The following is a 25,410-nucleotide window of genomic DNA, read 5'->3' as shown; positions in this document are numbered from 1 at the left end:
GAACACAGTCCGCGGACAGAGAAAATCTCCGACGCGGCCGGAAATCGAACTCGGGATACTGTGATCCAGAGGCAGCAACGCTAGCCACAAGGCCGCGAGCTGCGGACTAAACCACTGGAGTTCCATGCGTATCTCTGTGACGCAGTCGAGCTTACTAAACATAGTTCTGACGAAACATCATGCTTTTCTTTAGATTTTGTCTACGAGGGCTGTCCAATTAGTAATGACTTTTTTCGGAAACCACGTTGGTTTTATTCAGGATTCCAAAACAACGTATTATTTCCTACTTCTTCGGCTACCAAACTCTATTTTTCACCATAATCTACATTCAAGGTGACTGCCTTACTCCACTTTCTGGGAGGGCCTGATTGCCCGGAATGTACCACTCAACTGGTCGGAGCCAACGTCTTGCTCCATCAGCAACCTTCCCATCCGAGCTATAGGGTGGATGGGGAAGAGCAATCTAGTGAAGTTTTGTGAGCTCAGCTAGCCTGCGCAGACTTGTGTGATGGCTTGCTTTGTCAAGGAGAAGGAAAGTTTGTTTGCATTATAGTGGCGACAAACACGCTTCTTCAGTTTCCTGAGGGCAAGCGCAATACACTTCATAGTTAAGCGTAGCATTACGAGGGAGGACATCAGAATAACCCCTTCAGAGTCTCAGAAGACCGTCGCCATAACTACCAGCTGAGAGTGCGGCTTTGAACTTTTCTTCGGAGCAGAGATGGTGTGGTGCCACTTCATGAATTGCCGTTGGAACCCACGTTTCACTGACATAAAATTGGCGCAATCAGCCTCGTAAGGTGCAAACAGTTCCGTGCAGAAGATCTTTCGTTACTGTTTATAGTCTTATGATAGGCGGCGAGGAATCGAGCGGGTATACAGAATGGTTCAAATGGCTCTGAGCACTATAGGACTTAACTTCTGAGGTCATCAGTCCCCTAGAAGTTAGAACTACTTAAACCTAACTAACCTAAGGACATCACATACATCCGAGGCAGGATTCGAACCTGCGACCGTAGCCGTCGAGCGGTTCCAGACTGGAGCACCTAGAATGTGTGTGATATCCTTAGGTTAGTTAGGTTTAAGTAGTTCAAAGTTCTAGGGGACTGATGACCTCAGAAGTTAAGTCCCGTAGTGCTCAGAGCCATCTGAACCATTTGAACAGACGTCCATTTGTGCAGCGCAGTGTCTGCTTATGATCCGTGGGTGAGAGTGTCTCTACGTTCCAACACTGCAGGAGACACAGCTGTGTACGGCCGGTCGGCACGGTGGAGATCGAACAAGTTTGCGTGACCTTTACCGATGTTGACAGACGTTTCGCCCAACGACTCACCGTGCTTTTGTTCACTGCCGGGTCCCAGTAGACATTCTTCAAGCGTCTATGAACAGCTGATATTCTCTGGTTTTCTGCCAAGCGAAAGTCAATGACAGCTCCCCGTTCGTTATAGATCTGCGTCAAAGATGACATATTGAAAGCCACGTATAGCGCAGCCAGCTATGATAACTTGATGAAACTATAGGACTTTAAAAATTCACATTTTTAAACCGAAATCGGCCGAGAAAAAAGAGTGTTGCGTTACTTACCGAACACCCCACGTATGTGGCATAAAATAATTAACAATTTTGCAGATATTTTAGTGATGTAATCTAGATATCTGTATTTTCACACCGTCAGCTACAGTGCCTCAAGACAAACACACATTTTCAAACTGTAATAATTGTCTTATTGTGTTAAACTTTTAATATATGATAACATCAATTAATGAGTAGATTATAACAGAATTTAAATTTTTCAGTCCGGCTAATAATTACGTGAAATACTGAAATACGAATTTTTTTTCCCCTACGCTGCAACTAGTATCTGGTTCGGGAATAGGGTTTTAATGATACAGATATTGGGAACAGTAATAGCCCTATAAAAGCCCCTTGAAGTACGCCAGAAACTAGTTCAAATCAAATGGCTCTGAGCACTATGGGACTCAACTGCTGAGGTCATTAGTCCCCTAGAACTTAGAACTAGTTAAACCTAACTAACCTAAGGACATCACAAACATACATGCCCGAGGCAGGATTCGAACCTGCGACCGTAGCGGCCTTGCGGTTCCAGACTGCAGCGCCTTTAACCGCACGGCCACGTCGGCCGGCCCAGAAACTAGTCGCACGTGTGATGATTTCGTCTCAAGAACAAGGTGATGGGCCCTTTGTACTAGAAAGTCCTGAATGAATTGACGAAACTGGCCTGGTCTTTCGCTCACTCGTACATCGTCCACGATGTGACAATGCGAAAATGTCTTGGATGCCTTGCAGAGGTCAAATAACAGGCATCATCCTGAGGGCTGTTGTCTGCTGCCATCTAGTTGCCAAGTAAATATGTTGGGAGCCATGCGCGGCGAGTCTGCTTCAGTTGTACATACTACACGTGCCTCCACTGCAGAGAGTAGTAGTAAGGCCAAATAATGTACTCTTTGGCAAGTCCGTCTGTGAGAAATGTAAGTCCGCAGCTCGTGGTCGTGCGGTAGCGTTCTCGCCTCCCACGCCCGGGTTCCCGGGTTCGATTCCCGGCGGGGTCAGAGATTGATGACTGGGTGTTGTGTGATGTCCTTAGGTTAGTTAGCTTTAAGTAGTTCTAAGTTCTAGGGGACTGATGACCATAGATGTTAAGTCCCATAGTGCTCAGAGGCATTTGAACCATTTTTTGAGAAATGTAATCTCTGGATAACCGTACGTCAAAAATACAGCATCGTGTTCTAGCTGAGTGTTGGCACAGGTCTCGAATCAGAAGAGCGGTTATTCCCCCCTACGTCGTATCGTGACCTTGGCCGCCGTCTGGAATGTAGCAGCTGCCACCCCTGCCTTCCTCAAGGTCACTCGAGAGAAAAGGCAGCATGCTGAGCTTCAGACGGCATCACAGGTATCAAGAGCCGAAGACATGCATATCCAGACGCGAAACAACCCATGAGAATCCTTTTTCGACTGTGCTGCATCGAATATTAAGAATATGAAGTGTACATGGACAATTTAATCAATTCACGGTACAGGGTGATCAAAAAGTCAGTATAAATTTGAAAACTGAATAAATCACGGAATAATGTAGATAGAGAGGTACAAATTGACACACATGCTTGGAATAACATGAGGTTTTATTAGAACAAAAAAAACAACGTTCAAAAAATGTCCGACAGATGTCGTTTCATCTCATCAGAATAGCAATAATTAGCATAACAAAGTAAGACAAAGCAAAGATGATGTTCCTTACTGGAAATGCTCAATATGTCCACCATCATTCGTCAACAATAGCTGTAGTCGAGGAATAATGTTGTCAACAGCACTGTAAAGCATGTCCGGAGTTATGATGAGGCATTGGCGTCCGATGTTGTCTTTCAGCATCCCTAGAGATGTCGGTCGATCACGATACATTTGCGACTTCAGGTAATCCCAAAGCCAATAATCGCACGGACTGAGGTCTGGGGACCTGGGAGGCCAAGCATGACGAAAGTGGCGGCTGAGCACACGATCATCACCAAACGACGCACGCAAGAGATCTTTCACGCGTCTAACAATATGAGGTGGAGCGCCATCCTGCATAAACATCATACGTTCCAGCAGGTGTTTATCAGCCAGGCTGGGCATGATGCGATTCTGTAATATATCTGCGTATCTCTCACACGTGACGGTAGCACTTTTGCTGTCCAGTGCTATCTGACGGACATTTTGTGAACTTTTTTTTGTTTGTTCTATAAAACCCCATGTCATTCCAAGCATGTGTGTCAATTTTTACCTCTCTATCTACATTATTCCGTGGTTTGTTAAGTTTGCAAATTAGACTGACTTTTTGATCACCCTGTATATAAAGAGAGAAACTAAAACAGAAGGATATAGCGTACAACACAGAACGTGGATGGATAAAATCAGATTTTACTCCGGATACATTATTGTCACCAGTATTTGGCTACATTGCCTCTAGCCAGTGCCTATTCCACACCTTGTACAAATAAGAACAAAGGCGAAATTTCATTAGATGTTCCTCCCCACTTTCGCGCAGTGAGTATCCATGTTGCATGACGCCCCATTTCTTGAAGGTGCCCTTGGTACCTGTAATGTCTGTGGGCAGTCTGTTTGAGGACTTCCACGTACACAACCCGCTTCGTAATCAGGTAGCAATTCTCATTCAAGTTCGATACGTTCATGTTGATCAGGATATCTCTGTTTGCATCAGCCTTAATCTGTGGTACGATGGCATCTCCAAAATATTTTCTGTGTTACTGAAAAGTGGTACATACAACGCGTCAGGGCCTCATTGATTGAAATCCACCTGATGATAGATGGATTTATGTTCCTCCGAAATACGTAATCTCAAATACAAAAAAGTTCCTGGAAATTGTAATTTGTTGCTTCAGTTGATTTCACAACCGGCCCAGATAGCCGTGCGTGTTAAGGCGCCGCTTCCGGAACGGGGAGGTGCGCCGACTCAGGATCGAATTCGCTCTGCGGGTTACCGACGAGGCTCGCTGTGTGGGCTGGCCTGGATGTGGTTTTTGGGCGGTTCCCACATTCCCCTAGTTAAATACCAGGCTGGTACCCAAGTCTCGACTCATTTACACGATCGATATTTTTTCGAAAACTTTTGCTCACTTTCTATGAATTGTAATGCGGCCGGCCGTTGTGGCCCAGCGGTTCTAGGCGCTTCAGTTCGGAACCGAGCGACTGGTGAGGGGTGAGGGGTGAAGGTGGAGATGGTGACGCGTTTGAAGGTCAATTTTGTACTATTTTCTCGAAAATCGTGGTCTCCAGCGAGAACGTATCCCACTACAAAAAGCAACTACATTAAATTTTCTACAAAAATGCTCTGCTGACTTCTTTTGTAGGACTAATAGTTTGTATGTACTGACCAAGAGAATATGAAAACTGCGTGCATAATTTTTGAAGGCCAGGGATAACAATGCGGACTGCATTAAACGACGTCGGTAGGGGCAGCTGATTCACCATGTATAAGTAATACTTCATATGGTGCAATTCCATTAACTAACTACGGATAAGATTGAAGGTTGCCCAGTATGTTGACAGATTTAAATTAGATTTTCACTACGCGAACAGTTGTCCGTGGCACTCCCCTCTGTCAATTTCTGGCTGCATGAACTGTTGCCCATATTCGACCTTCTTTGGTATGTGTTGATTGGGATATTAGGTCTCCAGCATAGTCGCCCATTTCGTTAACACTGCTAATTTAAACGTTTCCATGAGGGTAATAAAAGAAAAATGTCTTTTGTAAACATTACGTTAAAGCTATTTACGTTGTCAATCCGATCCATCTTGACCCTTACAAGCACAATAGTTTATTTTATGCTGTTAAAATTCACAAAATTGTTAAGTAAAATTCATACGGATTTCAATTTTACAGTAGTGATATTTGCGCATAGCGAGCGAGAGAATATGTAAATGCCGCGCATGGTTTATGAAGGCTAGATACAACATTGCGGGTGGCATTAAACTTCATCTGGAAAGCCAAATCACCCTGTGTGCATACAGGATGTTACACAATTCACGTTACACACTTCCAGAGGTTGTAGTTTTACATAGGAGCCCATGTCCGGGAATGTCATCTGGAGCCTGTGAATGTACGTTTGTGTATACAGAGTGATACCGTGATGATGTTACGAACTTTCTACGATGTTGTAGAAGGATAAATGTATCAATCCGAGTTAAGAGTCACTGTACCGGAAACGAATGAGTGGCGACTTACAAGCGAAAGCGTTCTGATGCCTATGACACTGGAATGCATGTACTGGTACTGTTGCTGCTACGATTGTAGGGTAGGCGACTTTTAGAGGTGGCAGACTGGACCCCACGAGAAAAAATGTTTAGTAAACATGTGCTCTAAAATGCATACCTTAAAAGCTATGAGCAGTTGTTCAATAGAGATTTGTTTCACAGTAAGGAAGATGAGCAACTGTTCATAGCTCCTGAGCTGTGCATTAAAGAGCCCATGTTTACTCAAAGTTTTTTCCATCATTTGGTCCGCACTACCACCTTTGAAAGTTGCCTACCCTTCAGTCTCAGCAACAACAGTACCGGAACACCTATTCCAGTGCAGAGGTATCAGAAAGGTTTTAACTTATATTCGACTAGTTTGTTTCCGGTACAGTGACCCTTACCTCAAACTGATACTTTTGCCTTCTTCGTCATCCAAGAAAGTTTGTAACATCATCACGGAATTATCTTGTACATACATTTATTTACAGGCGCCTGCGCCTATAACTTTGACGACCAGTAGCGACGTTGGATGACATTTCCGGACACGGGTTCCTATGTAAAATTTTATCTAAAAAGTCCCGTCTACAGACTCTAGAAGCGCGTGACATGAATTGTGAAACACCCTGTGTAGACGATCACGGACGCTGAAGACCATGCTCCTATCCTGATTATGCTCTTCCACAGATAGCGATCTTGTGCACTTTGAATGCAGTTTTCATTGACTCGTAGACACCCAGCTGCAGGTTCAAAAATGGCTTTGAGCACTATGGGACTTATCTTCCGTCATCAGTCCCCTAGAGTTAGAACTACTTAAACCTAACTAACCTAAGGACGTCACACACATCCATGCCCGAGGCAGGATTCGAACCTACGACCGTAGCGGTCGCGCGGTTCCACACTGTAGCGCCTAGAACCGCTCGGTCACCCCGGCCGGCCAGCTCCAGGTGTTAAGCCCCTTTTATCCAAGCGACTTGCTGGCCAAAATCCATTACTCGAAGTGCGTGAGCCTTTCGTGACTGCGTGCAAATCAGCAACAAACTACGACACGACTCTGTCTATGTCGTCAATGATCTATAGATTGTGCCGACTGTGGAGTTCTAAATTTCCGAGTATGCTGGACGCTGCGCATGCGTAGAGACAAAGAACTATGACGACGTCTGCTAACATTGGAAGTTATAACCTGTTCTCGTCGAGCTTACCCCTGTTACAGTAATGGATTTTGTGTTTTCGTTTCGTCTTAATCTTTTTTATGTTGTCTGTCTTGCTTTCGTGGCACACAAAACAGTTACACGAGGTCCTGGTATTTTTTCCTTTCTACTAGTATTCTCCTCCAAGAGAGACCAAATATGTGAAAGCAAAAAGCATTTACGTTTCACACACTGACAAAAACCCACAGTGTGCATAAATAAGAAAGTAAATACATAAACGTGTTTTACCGAAAATTAATTCAACAGCGAGAAAATTAGGAATTATTGGATGAGAAATAATTTTCGTTGTTGTTTGGCACTTGACAAGAAAACAAGATACAAGGGATAAAAGAAAAGGGTCCTATTTCCCGCGCTTTACATAATTTCTAATGTTGATTGGCGACTCCGTAGAGTGCTGTGTGCACAACGATCATGTACACGAAATTAGAAGGGAGGTCAGCGTTGGCCGTAATTTTTATGGTAAATTGACAGCATAATCGATTTTCAATCACGTAACGATGATCTTCAGTGCTGTAATGTGCAAATTAAAACTCATAGGCACTGGTGTCAAGTTATTATCAATGACCAAAGCTATGAAACGATAGTTTGATAGCTTTGGTTACTGAAAATAATTTGACACTAGTGCCTAGGAGTTTTAATTTGTACACTACAGCACCGAAGATTATTATTACGTGATTGAAAATCGATAGCTTTGGTTATTGATAATAATTTGACACCAGTGCCTATGAGTTTTAATTTGTACAGCACAGCACTGAAGATCTTCATTACGTGATTGACAATCGATTATGCTGTCAATTAACCTTAAAAATTACGGCCAACGCTGACCTTCCTTCTAATTTCTAACGTGTTTGTAAGTATATATTTTTGTCGACCAAATATATGTATATGTTCCGAAATGTTTGAATGACACTTTTCCTATTCTTTCAGTTCTCGGGAATGCAGAGAATTTACCACACGACCTCTGCCAAAAGCTTCCACTAGAATTCCGCTTTGGTCATTAAAAAACTCTACTGTCACTGTTTGTTCCGACATTTTATTACTATATTTTGGTTTTTCCATAAAAATGATAGTCCATCATAACCTCACTTTTGCCGTTCAGATGCGACACTGTACACCAGACAAGCCGGCCGAGGTGACCGAACGGTTCTAGGCGCTGCATTCTGGAACCGCGCGACCGCTACAGTCGCAGGTTCGAGTCCTGCCTCGGGCATGGATGTGTGTGACGTCCTTAGGTTAGTTAGGCTTAAGCAGTTCTAAGTTCTACGGGACTGATGACCTCAGAAGTTAAGTCTCATAGTGCTGAGAGTCATTTGAACCATACACCAGACAGCTCTCAAAACACAAGCAATTCTGGCACTGACTGTAAACGAAAATGATCACTCGAAACAGACGAGACGCAGTACAGGAATAAAACGCCAGGGGCACTGCAGTAGACGCACTTGTCTCGAGACAAGGGGTTTAGGTTGTCTCACTGACGTTGCGCATTTCTCGAATCTTTCTATGTGCTTTAGGTCGATTGGTCCAAAGATGTTCGTCGTGCTTTTCCTTTCAGAAAACTTTTTTTTAATTTTGTAGCGTGTAAGGATTATTTCCCATGCAGCAGCATTGGTTTTCAGTACGGAATACTGCACAATGTTATTGACAGTCTAGTGGCCGCGTAAGGAAAAATATGCTATGACCAAAGAGTGTCCCCTAGTTGGGGGACGGAACTGATACGAGGGGCCTCGAGCATGAGGCGTAGGCAGAGCGGAGCAGCGCTCACGGCAGGACGCGTATTGGGGCCGAGGCCGGCGGGCGGAAGGTACGTGACCCGGGGCTGGCGCTCCCAGCGCCACGCCGCGGCGGTTCAAGGCCGCGCGGTCACTCACCACGTGGCGGGCGCGCGCGGCAGCAGCGGCAGCGGCCGCAGTCAAATGGCGCGAGCGCGCGGGGGCTGCAGGCAGGCGCGCCCGCCCAGGATACTGCTGACGTCACCAGCAGAGGCCGCGCGGAGGTAAACTGGTGGCGGGTTGCCGGCGAGGCCGAGTGAGGCTTCGGGTGTCTACAATGCGGAACTGTCGGCTGCAAGCTTTCGTGGGACAATCCCTTTTGCTACCTGTCTACATCTAGACTCCGCAAACCACCTCGCGAATGGTCGTTTTTTACCACTGTTACTTCCCAATTTCCTCTCCCTTTCGCGTATGCCGACCGTTGTGTCCGAGCGGTTGTAGGCGCTTCAGTCTGGAACCGAGCGACCGCTACGTTCGCAGGTTCGCATCCTACATCTACATCTACATTTATACTCCGCAAGGCACCCAATGGTGTGTGGCGGAGGGCATTTTACGTCCCTTTCCTGTTCCAGTCGCGTATGGTTCGCGGGAAGAACGACTGCCAGAAATTATCCGTGCGCGCTCGAATCTCTCTAATTTTACATTCGTGATCTCCTCGGGAGGTATAAGTAGGGGGAAGCAATATATTCGATACCTCATCCAGAAACGCACCCTCTCGAAACCTGGACAGCAAGCTACACCGCGATGCACAGCGCCTCTCTTGCAGAGTCTGCCACTTCAGTTCGCTAAACATCTCCGTAACGCTAACACGCTTACCAAATAACCCTGTGACGAAACGCGCCGCTCTTCTTTGGATCTTCTCTATCTCCTCTGTCAACCGGACCTGCTACGGATCCCACACTGATGAGCAATACTCAAGTATGCTATGCCTCGGGCATGGCTGTGTTTGATGTCCTTAGGTTCGTTAGGTTTAAGTAGTTCTAAATTCTAGGGGACTGATGACCTCAGATGTTAAGTCCCATAGTGCTCGGAGCCATTTGAACCATTTGAACCTTTCGCGTATGGTTCGCGGGAAGAACGATTACTGGTAAGCCTACTTGTGGGCTCCAGTCTAACACGGCCTTTGCGGTAGATATATGTAAGAAGAAGCTATACATTGTTTGACAGTAGACCATACCGTAGTCCAGGGAGCCTTTCTCGCAGCATCTGCCACAGGAGTTGACTGAGCGTCTGCGTAACACTTCCGCGCTTACTAAATTAACCTGTCACGTAATATGCTGCTCTTATCTGGAACTTGTCCATCCTATCAGTACTTGGCGCGGCTCCAAACTGGCGAACAACATTCCAATCTTGGTCGAATGAGTGTTCTGCAAGGTAGTTCCTTTGCTAATGGACTACGTTTCCTGAGAATTCTTCCACTGAATGTCAGTCTGGTATTGAGGTCGTTCCACACATACTGTCAGACATTTTACGGAGCTCACTGGTTCTAGTGATTGTCCTACAATCGTGTAATCATATAACAGAGGGCCGGTCGGTGTCGCCCAGCGGTTCTAGGCGCTTCAGTCTGGAACCGCGCGACCGCTACGGTCGCAGGTTCGAATCCTGCCTCGGGCATGGATGTGTGTGACGTCCTTAGGTTAGTTAGGTTTAAGTAGTTCTAAGTCTAGGTTACAGATGACCTCAGATGTTAAGTCCCATAGCGCTCAGAGCCATTTGAGCCATTTTAGGCATGACAGAGCTGCTCGTCCATTGGGTCCTCATTACTTTACACTTTCGTGACCGCAAAATTCTTTTTAAATTTTTTGGCCCAATATCGGGCTATTTCGAATGTTCCATGTCCTGGACTTCACCGTAGCCACATTTTTATCTGCTTCTTTTTTTAAGGCTCTGTTTAATTAGATTTATATTGACTGGCTCTACTCCGGTTCTGATGTTCTTCAAATCCAGCGTGATTTATTGGTGCTGGGCACCTATTGCGAGGCAGCGTAGTCCGTCAATGACTATCCAGCCCATCTTCATCGTATGCACCAAAAGGCGCAAAAGGCGACAACAATATGCACGTACGGGGAAGAAGGATCCCCTGAGCCTGTGGTTCTACAATGTACCAGTTGTAGCGACACAAGACAGTCGAATGGCATCAATGTACGTGCAGATGAAGAATTATACAATATAATCATGAGCACTGAACAACCTTAAACATACTAACAGATAAATTGTCACTTGATGAATATCGACGACGTAGACCAATGAGGAATGAATGGAATAGATACCACAAAATGCAGAGTAATATGAAATGAAAGATTGTACTATTGTGACTCAAGCTGCCCATATATTATTGCGGATACTATCATTATAAATATTCAGCTACTACTTAATGGAGGATAATATAAAATGAAATTTTATAGTATGAGATATTCCCTACAGATCCATATACTAAAATGTACGTATCTATCACATATGTCGCTAAGAAATGTACATTTTTAGATTAAAATTAAGGTAGCTATCGCAAACATGTTGATATGAAACGCTATCACTAACATTACTTGCAAAGCAAGGAGTAATTGTAAGACTCCAGAATGTGATTTTCACTCTGCAGCGGAGTGTGCGCTGATATGAAACTGGCAGAAGTAAAGCTGTGAGTACCGGGCGTGAGTCGTGCTTCGGTAGCTCAGTTGGTAGAGTGCTTGCCCGCGAAAGGCAAAGGTCCCGAGTTCAAGTCTCGGTCGGGCACACAGTTTTAATCTGCCAGGAAGTTTCAATTGTAAGACTGTCTGTCTGTAAACATTAAGAAATATTAGTAAACCATGTCTGTAAGGATAACATGTCTGTCAACGAAATTATAATGTTATTCAAAGGTTATGGACCTATCAGTTCTCACTCTTTCTTGTCACCTACCCTTTTCTTCTTAACATAATATTTATTTTATTTTTTCCTGTTGCCTCCAATCCTTCGTTCCATGTTATTTACAAGGTAAATAAAACTGCCCGCAGTAAAACAATGAAATGAAAGATAAGCAAACCGGGAGATACAGGTATCACGCGCCTCCACGTGGCGATGGTGTGTCTGGCTGTGGCGTTGGTGGGTACTAATGTACTACATGTAATGTACTACATGTACTACACAGCGGCTAAGAGGTCATACGATTCATCGTAAGAAATTTGATGATGGGTCACAGAACATCTGCAGCAAGTCGAAAAAATAAGTCCTTTAGGAGCTCATTTAGTCAGTGCTGAGGAATCTCTTGCCGGATTTAAATCTGTCAGACCCACTTGATAGACTGTGTAGGGGGTGGCGCTTATCAAATACCTTGTTTTAATTTTTCTGTTCACTCATATGCAATTCTTCGCGACTCAGGACGTGAGAATCCGGCCGCTTTATGTAACTTTCCCACGTGGTCTGGGTTTCACGCATCCTGTTGTTAGTCTGCTTGCGTCATTAGGCTTCTATTGACATTTCTGGCGTTTACAGATCTGGCCCGCAAGGGGCATGCATATTCCAGTGGAGAAAAATGAAGTTCTTTGATTGTTGTTATTAGTATAGTTGGTCTCTCTTCCTACTGGCTCGCTCGCTATTTTCCTCAAGATGTTGCTCTTGGCGGGAAATTTTTGGCGCACCACTTAGCAGTGATGCAGTGATAAGTGATAACCGTGTATCAGTAACCTGTTCAGCACGACAACCAGGTATGCCGTTCTCTCTCTCTCCTTCTTATATATATATATATATATATATATATATATATATATATATATATATATATATATAGTTGTCTTGGTAACATTCAGACATGCGTCTTCATATGTAAAGATTACATGACCACTCTCTCGTCCCCTGCAAGAGCAGCTTCGAGCAAATAGTTCTTATGTTTTCCCGAAGCTACTCTTACAGGGGCAATAAATTCGCCACGTAAATGGTCCTTCAAATGGTTCAAATGGCTCTAAGCACTATGGGACTTCTGAGGTCATCAGTCTCCTAGACTTCGAACTTGTTAAACCTAACTAACCTAAGGACATCACACACATCCATGCCCGAGGCAGGAATCGAACCTCCGACCGCAGCAGCCGCGTGGTTCCGGACTGAAGCGCCTAGAACCGCTCTAAATGGTCCTTCCTTACCTGCCTATCTTTCATGGTAGACATCATTATGTTCACGTCCGACAATGTGAGTGAAATGTGCTTAGCCGGCCGCTGTGGCCGAGCCGTTCTAGGCGCTGCAGTCTGGAACCGCGCTGCTGCTACGGTCGCAGGTTCGAATCCTGCCTCGGGCATGGATGTGTGTAATGTCCGTAGGTTAATTAGGTTTAAGTAGTTCGAAGTTGTAGGGGACTGATGACCTCGGATATTAAGTTCCATAGTGCTCAGAGCTATTTGAACCATTTTTTATTTAAACCATATTTTTGATTTGTGCTTCACCTCCCTAGGCATGAACCACCTTTCTCCCGTTCTCAAGAGAAACTCGTTCGGTAGTCTGTTAGTGTGTTCAGAATAAAATTTTTCATGGCAGCAGTTGTAAGATGTGCTTGCGGGAACATATGGACTACGCAAGCAGTTATCTATTCTTTTGTATTACAAAAGGAATTCCTCTTTTTGTTTACGTTGAACGGATTAAAAGAACAACTGGCTAATAATACGCAAATCTTCTGAACCAGCCGAATGAAAATTAAAAAAAGAGATGAGAAAGAACCAAGATTCGAAAATTTTATAAAAAAAAACTATCTTCAAGAAAATGTTACGGTCCATAAATATGGTTGTTCAGCGGGAAACAAAGTGCTTCAAGTATTGGAGGATTTACGGATTCATCAGATTTGGCGTCATCTGACAGAATACGACTGGAGTCCAATGAAGACAGTTGGCAGCTGTTAATGGGTGTCTTATACATTCAAACTAGCTCTTCAAGGATGGAATATGGAAAAATTGGAATTTTGTGGTAAGTTCCTATGGAACCAAACTGCTGAGGTCATCGGTCCCTAGGCTTACACACTACTTAATGTAATTTAAACTAACTTACGCTAAGGACAGCACACAAGCTCATGCCCCAGGGTGGACTCGAACCTCCGACGAGGGGAGCCGCGCGAACCATGGCAAGGCGCCCCAGACCGTGCAGCTACTCGGCGCAGCAAGGATGAAAAGTAATGATAAAAATATATTGATTTAAATTCTCAATCGTGAATCTGAACTTTATTTTGATCTTAAAAAAACCGTAGTCTTTCACTCCTAGTCCGATAATTTCTCAGCTTGTCTTATTACAAACACCTTTATGATACGCAAGTCAGTACTATTACAAGCGACAAATATATTGCGAAGAGTGGTCTATGCTGTCGTGGCTTCAGGGCACCGCTGTTGACTCACAGAATCGCAGCGGTTCGTCGCACGCTCACGTACTTCCGTCATTAAAGTGCGTACTCATTTGTGAGCCGATCACCTCCTGATCCACTCGTGAGAACGTTGCTCGAGAGTGTGTACGTTGCTCGTGAACCATAAGGTGTGTACCACATGCTGCTGATTTTTCCGGCGATCACAAACGGGCGCTAAGACACGACGGGGACGGTACTGTTGCGTGCTTTTAAGCACCTACGCGCTCACGCGTAATGTGGTTCACAGCATGCTCAGACTTTCCAGTAGAGACTGACGAACCGCTCGCCGGTATGTTACAAGTGTACATTGATGAGGAAAAAAATAACCATCTACATCTACATACATACTCCGCAATTCACCATACGGTGCGTGGCGGAGGGTACCTCGTACCACAACTAGCATCTTCTCTCCCTGTTCCACTCCCAAACAGAACGAGGAAAAAATGACTGCCTATATGCCTCTGTACGAGCTCTAATCTCTCTTATCTTATCTTTGTGGTCTTTCCGCGAAATGTAAGTTGGCGGCAGTAAAATTGTACTGCAGTCAGCCTCAAATGCCGGTTCTCTAAATTTCCTCAGTAGTGATTCACGAAAAGAACGCCTCCTTTCCTCCAGAGACTCCCACCCGAGCTCCTGAAGCATTTCCGTAACACTCGCGTGATGGTCAAACCTACCAGTAACAAATCTAGCAGCCCGCCTCTGAATTGCTTCTACGTCCCCCCTCAATCCGACCTGATAGGGATTCCAAACGCTCGAGCAGTACTCAAGAATAGGTCGTATTAGTGTTTTTAAGCGGTCTCCTTTACAGATGAACCACATCTTCCCCAAATTGTACCAATGAACCGAAGACGACTATCCGCCTTCCCCACAACTGTCATTACATGCTTGTCCTACTTCATATCGCTCTGCAATGTTACACCCAAATATTTAATCGACGTGACTGTGTCAAGCGCTACACTACTAATGGAGCATTCAAACATTACGGGATTCTTTTTCCTATTCATCTGCATTAATTTACATTTATCTATATTTAAAGTCAGCTGCCATTCTTTACACCAATCACAAATCCTGTCCAAGTCGTCTTGTATCCTCCTACAGTCACTCAACGACGACACCTTCCCGTACACAACAGCATCATCAGCAAACAGCCACACATTGCTATCCACCCTATCCAAAAGATCATTTATGTAGATAGAAAACAACAGCGGATCTACCACACTTCCCTGGGACACTCCAGATGATACCCTCACCTCCGATGAACACTCACCATCGAGGACAACGTACTGGGTTCTATTACTTAAGTCTTCGAGCCAGTCACATATTTGGGAACCAATTCCATGTGCTCGTACTTTAGGAGTCTGCAGTGGGGCACCGAGTCAAACGCTTTCCGGAAGTCAAGGAATATGGCATACGTCTGATACCCTTCATCCACCTGCTTAACAAGTTGTCAGTCCGTCTTTGGAACGAAATACATCACTGATTCTGGGTATCGCGAATCCGACAGTTCGTTGGTAGGTTTGTGGTGGTATTTGGCATTAGATGTCCGCGCACAGATCATGTGATTCGCGTAAATAACGGGCCGCTGGTTTGCATACACGGTGATGGCGCTCGATAGCGAAACGGATGAGTTCCATATTATTTTGATCAGGAGAATGTGTTCGCCGAGACGTCAACGTGAGTTCACTACAATGCTTCTCAAACGACGGTTCTGGCTCCGGGACACGGACAGTTATACTGCTGAAAGATGACGTCGCCGTCGGGAAAGACAACAGGCATGGAGGGATGCAGGCGGTTTGCAGCTGTCATCGTGTCTTCCATTACTACCGCAGATCCCACGCAAGCGCGGGAGAATGTCTCCCACAGTACAATGCTGCTCCACCCAGCCTGCGTCCGTGGCGCGCTGCACGCTTCGAGCCGCTGTTCCCTTCGATGACGGCGTTTGTGGAGACGATCATTGACCTCGCGTAGCAAAAATGTGATTCACCCGAAGAGCCGATACGTTTCCTTCGAGCGACGGTCGAATCCCGATGATACTGTGCCCATTGCAATCTTAACTGCCGATGTCGTTGGGCCAACACGTGAACACGTGGGAGTGGTCTGCTGCGGAGCTCTATGTTCGACAATGTACAATGAACGGTTCTCTCCGAAACACTTGTGCGTGCACCAGCATTGTGCTCTTCCGGCGGAGATGCCACAGATCACCATTTATCCTACTTCACAGGGCAGATAGGCCTCCGGAACCCACGTCCTGTGAAGAGACAAGGACGTCCAACCATTTAGCGTTTCACTGTCCTTCTACTTCTTTCCGTAGGTGCCCACGACATGGGAGGTGAGAAAACTTGGATTTAATGGTGGCGGCTGCTCATAAGCCACATATCACACCGATAAATGCCAGGCGACGCCTCGCATGGCGTAAGGGGCGTATACATTGGACGATTGAACAGTGGAAAAACGTTGTGTGGAGTGACGAATCACGGTGCACAATGTGGTGATCCGATGGCAGGATCTGGGTATGGCGAATTCCCGGTGAACGTCATCTGCCAGCGTATGTAGTGCCAACAGTAAAATTCGGAGGCTGTGGTGTTACGGCGTGGTTGTGTTTTTCATGCAGACTGCTTGCACCGGTTGTTGTTTTGCGTAGCACTATCACTGCACAGGCCTACATTAATGTTTCAAGCACCTTCTTGCTTCCCACTTTTGAAGAGCAATTCGGGGATGGCGATTGCACCTTTCAACACGATCGAACACCTGTTCATAATACATAGCCTGCGTCGCAGTGGTTACACGACAATAACATCCCTGTAATGGACTGGCCTGCACAGAGTCCTGACCTGAATCCTGTAGAACACCTTTGGGATGTTTTCCAACGGCGATTTCGTGCCAGGCCTCAGCGACCGGCATCGATACCTCTCCTCATTGCAGCACTCCGTGAAGAATGGGCTGCCATTCCCCAAGAAACCTAATTGAACGTATGTGAGATGCCCTGCTAAACCCGCAGGACAGGACAAGTAGTAGGAATTGTAGAAGGGGCCAGAATGAGCGGCTGTCAGTTACACTCCAAACATAACACTTTATTTAGTCGTCCAAACATTACAGCGCAACTTCTAAGCTTGACTGTCTACAGAAAATGTCTTTAATTCTAAAACGGCTGAATTAAATACAACTGCTAATATATTCAGAGAGAAGGCTCTAGGCTTTAACCTTAAATAGTATTTAAAGCCAAGCGATGTATGACTTGTCTAGTCAGATAGATTCAGTTCTTAAAAGTGGCTGAGTGGCTGATGGCCCATAAATCTAAAACAACATAACTACAATAACCTTTCAATAGGCAGAAGGCTCAAGCTTTCTGACCAATAAGAAACCTTACTTCAAATGGCTGAAGGTCAGAAGGCCCAAAGCTTTTAACCTTAAGTAGTATTTAATCTCAAGTGATGTAAGACTTGAATCCAAAATTTTAAAGCGGTCCACCATTTTAAGAACAAAACAACTACAGTAAATTTTCAACAGGCAGAAGGCCCACAGCTTTATCTTGAAAGAATGTAATACTTTATAAATAAGAAACTTAAAACTTAAAGTGGTTGAAGGCCCATGCCTTTTAAAAACGATACAACGACAATAAATTTTCAACAGGCAGACAGCCCACAGCTTTATGCTCAAATGTGTAATACTTGATAAGTAGGGCCCTTAAAACTTAATGCAGCTGAAGGCTGATGCTTTTAAAAACAATACACTTGAAACGTCCCCTTAGAAAAATTATACATGACTGTACTTAAACTGACACACAATATTTTTTAGCGCAACACAATCTGACTTCCAATAATCCCTACAAAAGAATGGCCCTGACTAAATTAACCTATACGTTTCACAAATCACATACCTCACAAAAATCTTCGTTACTCGAACTACTGCAATACAGCGAGCGCCACTACTGCCAGCTAAATAAAAGATTCAAACTACGGAAGGCACTAACTACTAATAGGCACAGTTAGCAAATGAAAGATTTTAATAGAGAACAAACAATGTATTTACCTTAATGGTCATAATATATATAGCAGTTCATGACATCCATTCTTACAAATGTACTGTTTCTGATGGACACACCTCCAGATTATCCATTCTCAAAAATGCGCCATCTCACTACCCCACATCCACCACTGCTGGCGGCTCGCCTCCAACTGCGCAACGCTATGCGCTGTTAACATCCAGCTGCCCAACACTACAATGGCAGACAACAATGCAAACTAGCCACAGACTGCACGCAGCACAGCCACTGATTTTCATACAGAGCGCTACGTGGCGTTACCAATATAAAAACGTAAACAGCCTACTTACACACTACTATAAATTTTCAACAGGCAGATAGCCCGCAGCTTTATCTTCCAAAAGGTAATACTTGATAAGTAACATCCTTAAAACTTAAAGCGGCTGAAGGCCGATGCTTTTAAAAACATTACACCGCAATAAATTTTCAATAGGGAAAAGGCCCAAGCTTTGTCTTCAGACAACGTAAGAATTGCTCAATTTAGAAAAACTTACTTTTAAAACCGCTGAAGACCTTTGTTTTTTAAAAACACAATTGCAAGCATACAAATTGCAACCATCGGCTATGAGCCATTAAAAACACACAATTAAACGCCAACAAGAAAGGCAGTATAGGCAATGGTGATCAGAAGTTTCCCGGGGGCTCAGTCTGCCCTTGAAATCTTAACGTTCGCTTAGGTGAGACAAGAAGTCGGCCCAACTGTACTCGATCCGCCGGCAACACAACCAAGAGACAGTCAGGGACCCACCGACAAGACGACTTGCTAACCACCGACCAGTATACGAGAATTCCGAAGCCAAAACGTACAGGCATAGCCGCCCACAACCAAAAATACATTAAGCTGTCAAAAACTACACACCATGGTGGACAGCGACAGCAGGTGAGGAAAGGAGACTGCCTGAATTTACGTCAGCGACCAGGGCAGGTAAGCGGAACACTAACGGCCACAAGGCAGAAAATTCCGCTAGTGCACTTGAATTTCAAACCGACAAATGTAGTTAATTCCACCACACGGCGGCTAAATCTTCACCAACTCGAACACTCGCTGTTGCTCCCAGGTATACTGCCAACAGCGAACCACCAACCAAGGGGACAACGTGAACAGACGTATCTTCGGTAGTAAAATCACCACTCAACTTTCATGTCCTGGGTCTGTGAGCCACGAACCTCGTAGCACTCGGAACAGCCCCCACACGCTACAACACTGCATAGAGACCGCCAGCGGGCCCGACCGACTGCGCCACTCGGAGACTTGCTTGCTGATCCTCTCCAACCGACCGACTTACTGCCGGTACGCCGACTACATCTAAAACAAGTTGTCAGTGGAAATGACACCAACTGCACACACAGTTTGACAAACACTTGCACGAAGACTTGAACGACACTCAGCAGTGGCTGTGCAATCACGAAGACAAATCGGGATTCCACACACACACACACACACACACACAGCCAACCCATAAGCGATCGGCGAGCCAATCCACGTCGTCCAGTAGGACGACCGACCGACGATCCACGAAGACCGTCCCCGGCTCTAGTGATGCGTGGCGGCAACGGTCGGGCGAGCCGTGGACATCCAGGCCTGCCGGCCGCGGTGGTCTAGCGGTTCTGGCGCTGCAGTCCGGAACCGCGGGACTGCTACGGTCGCAGGTTCGAATCCTGTCTCGGGCATGGGTGTGTGTGATGTCCTTAGGTTAGTTAGGTTTAAGTAGTTCTAAGTTCTAGGGAACTTATGACCTAAGATGTTGAGTCCCATAGTGCTCAGAGCCATTTCAACCATTTTGAACATCCAGGCCTCACTGCTGCTCCAACCCGACTGAAATAGTGCCACGTTCCAACTTCACGACTGGTAGGTCCGAACTGCCCTCCTGGCACCTTCCAACCGACTCCACGACAGACAACCGGGAAGTAACAGCAGTGCAGCAAAGATACAGAGTCGACAGGACTCAACAGGACCAGCCATACCTCTGAGGATGTCCAACGTAGTATTGGACGAAACGTTAGGAATAGAAGTATTCCATGGACCACGCCCATATAACCCGGAAGAATTATCAACAACAGTACCATCCGTTCGTGAAAGCCTTCATTGTATGATTAAAGATACAACATGTGAGGGCTATATCGATAGGCGCTGCTGCTGCCGCTGACGGGCAGACGAAGCAGCAACTCAGTGACAACAGAAATTGAAACTAACATAACGAGGTGGCAACACGAAAAAAAGAAAACAGGATGTAAAATAAGAGATGGCACGAGGGCGAACCACGCACAGCTCATTATGCTTGCGAGAGTGGAAGCTGTCATCAAGGCTAAGGGTGGGGCAACACTATATTGAATTCCAGCATTACCGATGGAGGGCGCCACGAACTTGTAAGTCATTATGAGCCAGGTGTAGATACTTTTGATCACATAGTGTATACTCTCTCCCAAGAGTAATGAGGACTCGGCTATGCTTCCTTGAGTATTACACTAACGTGTAGGTGAGTTCAGATTAATGAGGAATAAAGGTATTGCGTCATGTTATTTAACATAATAAAACAGCTAGAATAACCTTAAAAATAGTACAGTATCATTTCGCAATTTAAAAAAGACAAATAATTTCTACAGTAGGCAAGGAAAGCGTTTCTGAAGAAGAGAAATTTGTTAACATCGAGTATAGATGTAAGTGTCAGGAAGTCGTTTCTGAAAGTATTTGTATGGAGTGTAGCCATGTATGGAAGTGAAACATGGACGATAGCCCGCATCTCGTGGTCGTGCGGTAGCGTTCTCGCTTCCCACGCCCGGGTTCCCGGGTTCGATTCCCGGCGGGGTCAGGGATTTTCTCTGCCTCGTGATGGCTGGGTGTTGTGTGCTGTCCTTAGGTTTGTTAGGTTTAAGTAGTTCTAAGTTCTAGGGGACTTATGACCACAGCAGTTGAGTCCCATAGTACTCAGAGCCATTTCAACCATGGACGATAAATAGTTTGGACAAGAAGAGAATAGAAGCTTTCGAAATGTGGTGCTACAGAAGAATGCTGAAGATTAGGTGGGTAGATCACATAACTAATGAGGAGGTATAGAATAGGAATAGGGAGAAGAGGATTTTGTGGCACAACTTGACAAGAAGGGACCGGTTGGTAGGACTTGTACTGAGGCATCAAGAGATCACAAATTTAGCATTGGCGGGCAGCGTGGAGGGTAAAAATCGTAGAGGGAGACCAAGAGATGAATACATAAAGCAGATTCAGAAGGATGTAGGTTGCAGTAAGTACTGGGAGGTGAAGAAGCTTGCACAGGATAGAGTAGCATGGGGAGCTGCATCAAACCAGTCTCAGGACTGGAGACCACAACAACAAACAACAGGAGATACGTGGTTTGCTTTAGTAGCTGTATCTATTCGAACGGTCTATAAACATGGGCAGCAGGCCGAGCACAGTCATATGAGGAAGCACAGGGTTATGAACAGCCAAAACTAAATTCTAGCCCAAACCTTCAGTCACAAGGATTCAGTTGACGAACACCATAAAATCTGACTGAGACAATGGCACGGGAGAAGAGGATTTTGTGGCACAACTTGACAAGAAGGGACCGGTTGGTAGGACATGTACTGAGGCATCAAGAGATCACAAATTTAGCATTGGCGGGCAGCATGGAGGGTAAAAATCGTAGAGGGAGACCAATGGCAGTGTGGCACGGAAGAGAGGACTGACGCAAGCAAACACTGAGAAATACGTCCGACAGGTCACTTTTTGATATGACAGGTTTGGCGCAGGCTACTAAGTATCACAGACGTCGACGATGAGCTGAGAAATGGATATAGCGTACGAGAAGAGTATAAACTGAGCATGTGTACAAATTACAACACATAACCGACATTCGAAACGGCTTTGAGAGAAGTCCATATAGGAATCACGTTCGATGGTATACATTTTAAGCGTATGTCTTTGTTCATCAGCAACCAAAGGAAAGATAATGCACTTACCATCTTACACAGGGACACACTCCAGAGATGCCGGCCTCGGTGGCCGAGCGGTTCTAGGCGCTTCAATCCGGTACCGCGCGACTGCTATGGTCGCAGGTTCGAATCCTGCCTCGGGCATGGATATGTGTGATGTCCTTAGGTTAGTTAGGTTTATATAGTTCTGGGTGACTGATGACCTCCGACGTTAAGACCCATAGTGCTCAGAGCCATTTAAACACTCCAGAGATCACGACATTCTAAACCCCTTTTCGGTGCCCTTCATGACAAGCCATTCTGGGCTTACATTTCAGCAACGTAAAGCTCGCCCGCAGACGCCAAAAGTTTCTACCACTTCGTCTCCCCAAACTGTGGCTCGGCCAGCAAGGTCGCCGGATCTCTCCCCAACTGAACATTTGCCGTGTTTTGGGCAGAGCCCTCCAAGCAGATCGGGGTTTTGACGATCTAATGCGCCAATTAGACAAAACGTGGCACCATATCCCTCTGGAGGCCCCGCAACAAAAAATGGTTCAAATGCCTCTGAGCACTATGGGACTCAACTGCTGAGGTCATAAGTCCCCTAGAACTTAGAACTACTTAAACCTAACTAACCTAAGGACAACACACACATCCATGCCCGAGGCAGGATTCGAACCTGCGACCGTAGCGGTCGCGCGGTTCCAGACTGTAGCGCCAGAACCGCTCGGCCACCAGCGGCCGGCTTCCCCCGCAACAACTCTTATCAGTCACGCCAAGCCGAATAACTGCTTGCATAAGAGCCAGTGGTGGTCCAGCGCGTTACTCACTTTTCAGCCTGTGGAACACTTTCTGTTTTGAATAAATCGTACAATTTTGCTGAACTGTAATCCTTTGTCTGTACGTGTGCGTCACATCTACCGATTTCCGTCCCATTCGCATATTATTATTATTATTTTGTGGTTTGTCGTACTTTTCGTCTATGTTGTTCTGTCTGTACATGGAGGCTAATCTATGTAATTTCTGTAAGGATTTTGATACTGATTTCCCTAATACAAAGACTGATTCACGAGGAAAGTTTGTGTACATAATTTACAAATATTTCATGGAAATTGGCTGCAATGTGATGCTGTTTGCCTATTACGTCGCGTCTCTTGAGAACTTTCGTGGTGTGCACTGCTGAAATCGTTCACGATATAAGAAAGCGATACGGAGTAACTGTTTCTCTCAAGTAGATATAAATAAAAGTCTGCGATACTATATATCTACCTATTAAGAGAAAACTCGCAGTAACAAACTGAATAGCTTGCAAGATACACGACGAAAAACTTCAAATTAAGTGAGTAAATTGGATAACAAAACACGAATCTCTATTATCAAAATACAAATGATCGTCATGTTACTCAATCTAGCCGGCGCTGGACTTAGTGCAACCCGTGAAAAGCTGAAATTGGTCATTAGGAAGATATAAGTGTAATATAAAAACTGAAGCATGCTGCATGTAAATTTTTTTACGAACTTGAAAAACGTGTTCGGGAAAACAAGTAACTTTTCAACTGCTGACATGCACACGCTGAGCGTAGGGAATATGGTTCTCAGGACCTCGCCTTCGGACAGATTAAGCGCGTATGAGATGAGGATGTACCACTGAATAATAGAAACATGGACTGGCCTTGACACCTATGGTACAGTCCTGAAGTCGTTAATATAGTGAAACGAAGAAATGTAGCATATTACACCACATCTTTCGAAGCTGGAAGTACACAGTCGTGCAGATTATTATTGAAGGTTCAAATGGCTCTGAGCACTATGGGACTTAACATCTGTGGTCATCAGTCCCCTAGAACTTAGAACTACTTAAACCTAACTAACCTAAGGACATCACACACATCCATGCCCGAGGCAGGATTCGAACCTGCGACCGTAGCAGTCGCGCGGTTCCGGACTGAGCGCCTAGAACCGCTAGACCACCGCGGCCGGCATTATTAAAGGAAAACTTGCAGTGGAGCGGAACCGTTAAACTGTACTGAGGCAAATTTAATGGCCGCAGAATCTCTGACAGTGGATCGACGCCAAGGACACCGGCAAGTGGCATAATGGGGACGAATATAGTTAAAATTGTTCCACGTGGTTGTCGAACTCCTGCAAGGAGATGGTACCCAGTGTAGAGGAGGCAGAAATGTAGGATCGGATGCTTGGGACGATGACATCGGCAGTCGATCTCAAGTGTGACGCCAGAGCGGCGTCGACGTCACGACACCGGTGACGCAGACGATGACTAGTAGGCGACGGCGGCGACCTTGCCTGGAACGACGCCCGCGCCGATCGCTGGAGGAACCGGTTCCGTTCGCGCGAACGCGCCGCCGCCGCCGTCAATGGAGGAGCGGAGTCACGCGCCATTCAGGCAGCGGCTGCGGAGCCAACGGCCGTCGGCGGCGCATGCGCAGACGGAAGCGGCTGCTGGGCGCAGCGCCAGTCACTGCCAAGGTCTGGGCCGACACACTCGCCAATACCGACCCCCCCGCTCCCCCCCCCCCCCCCCCCCCCCAACTCAGCTACTTTAGACACAGGGTTATCTGGTCGACAACTCTTCGTTAAAATCGGAAATCCGTTCATATAAATAAAGGGTATATCAAAAAGAATCATCCGATTTTTAAAAATGATAAGTATTATATTATTTGAGACATGTACGCGAACAACGTACTGTTGGAACGAACAAACTCTCGAGTTCCTGCTATATAGGAGAAATGTGCGCCCACTTCAGTTAAGCCTAGTTTACACGACGACATTGGGTTGCGCCACTCGTTGCGTGGAATGAGTTGCACGCAAGTGGTTTCATATATGACAGTCGACACGGCGACACCAGTATACACTTCAGTTTCGTCGTTTTGTGGGTTCCTGAGTAGCGTCCGAAATGAAAGTTTTGGCAGCTGCACGTCGCACGAGTTGTGATGGAGTTTAAGCTTGTTGCGTGGAATCGCTAAGAAAAAAAAATAGGAAACTGTTTCTGTGATGTCATCGCCAGACACCGCACTTGCTAGGTGGTAGCCTTTAAATCGGCCGCAGTCCGTTAGTAAACGTCGGACCCGCGTGTCGCCACTATCAGTGATTGCAGACCGAGCGCCGCCACACGGCAGGTCTAGTCTAGAGAGACTCCCTAGCAGTCGCCACAGTTGTACAGCCGACTTTGCTAGCGATGGTTCACTGCCTGCATACGCTCTCAGTTGCAGAGACGACAGTTTAGCATAGCCTTCAGCTACGTCTTTTGCTACGACCTAGCAAGGCGCCATATTCAGTTACTATTATCCTGAACAGATAATATTGTGAATCATGTACCGTCAAGAGCGAGGTTCATCATTAATGGATTAAACTAATTAAGTC

Source organism: Schistocerca nitens, chromosome 4 (assembly GCF_023898315.1).
Source record: "Schistocerca nitens isolate TAMUIC-IGC-003100 chromosome 4, iqSchNite1.1, whole genome shotgun sequence".
NCBI lineage: Eukaryota > Metazoa > Arthropoda > Insecta > Orthoptera > Acrididae > Schistocerca > Schistocerca nitens.
This window is presented reverse-complemented; position numbering follows the sequence as displayed.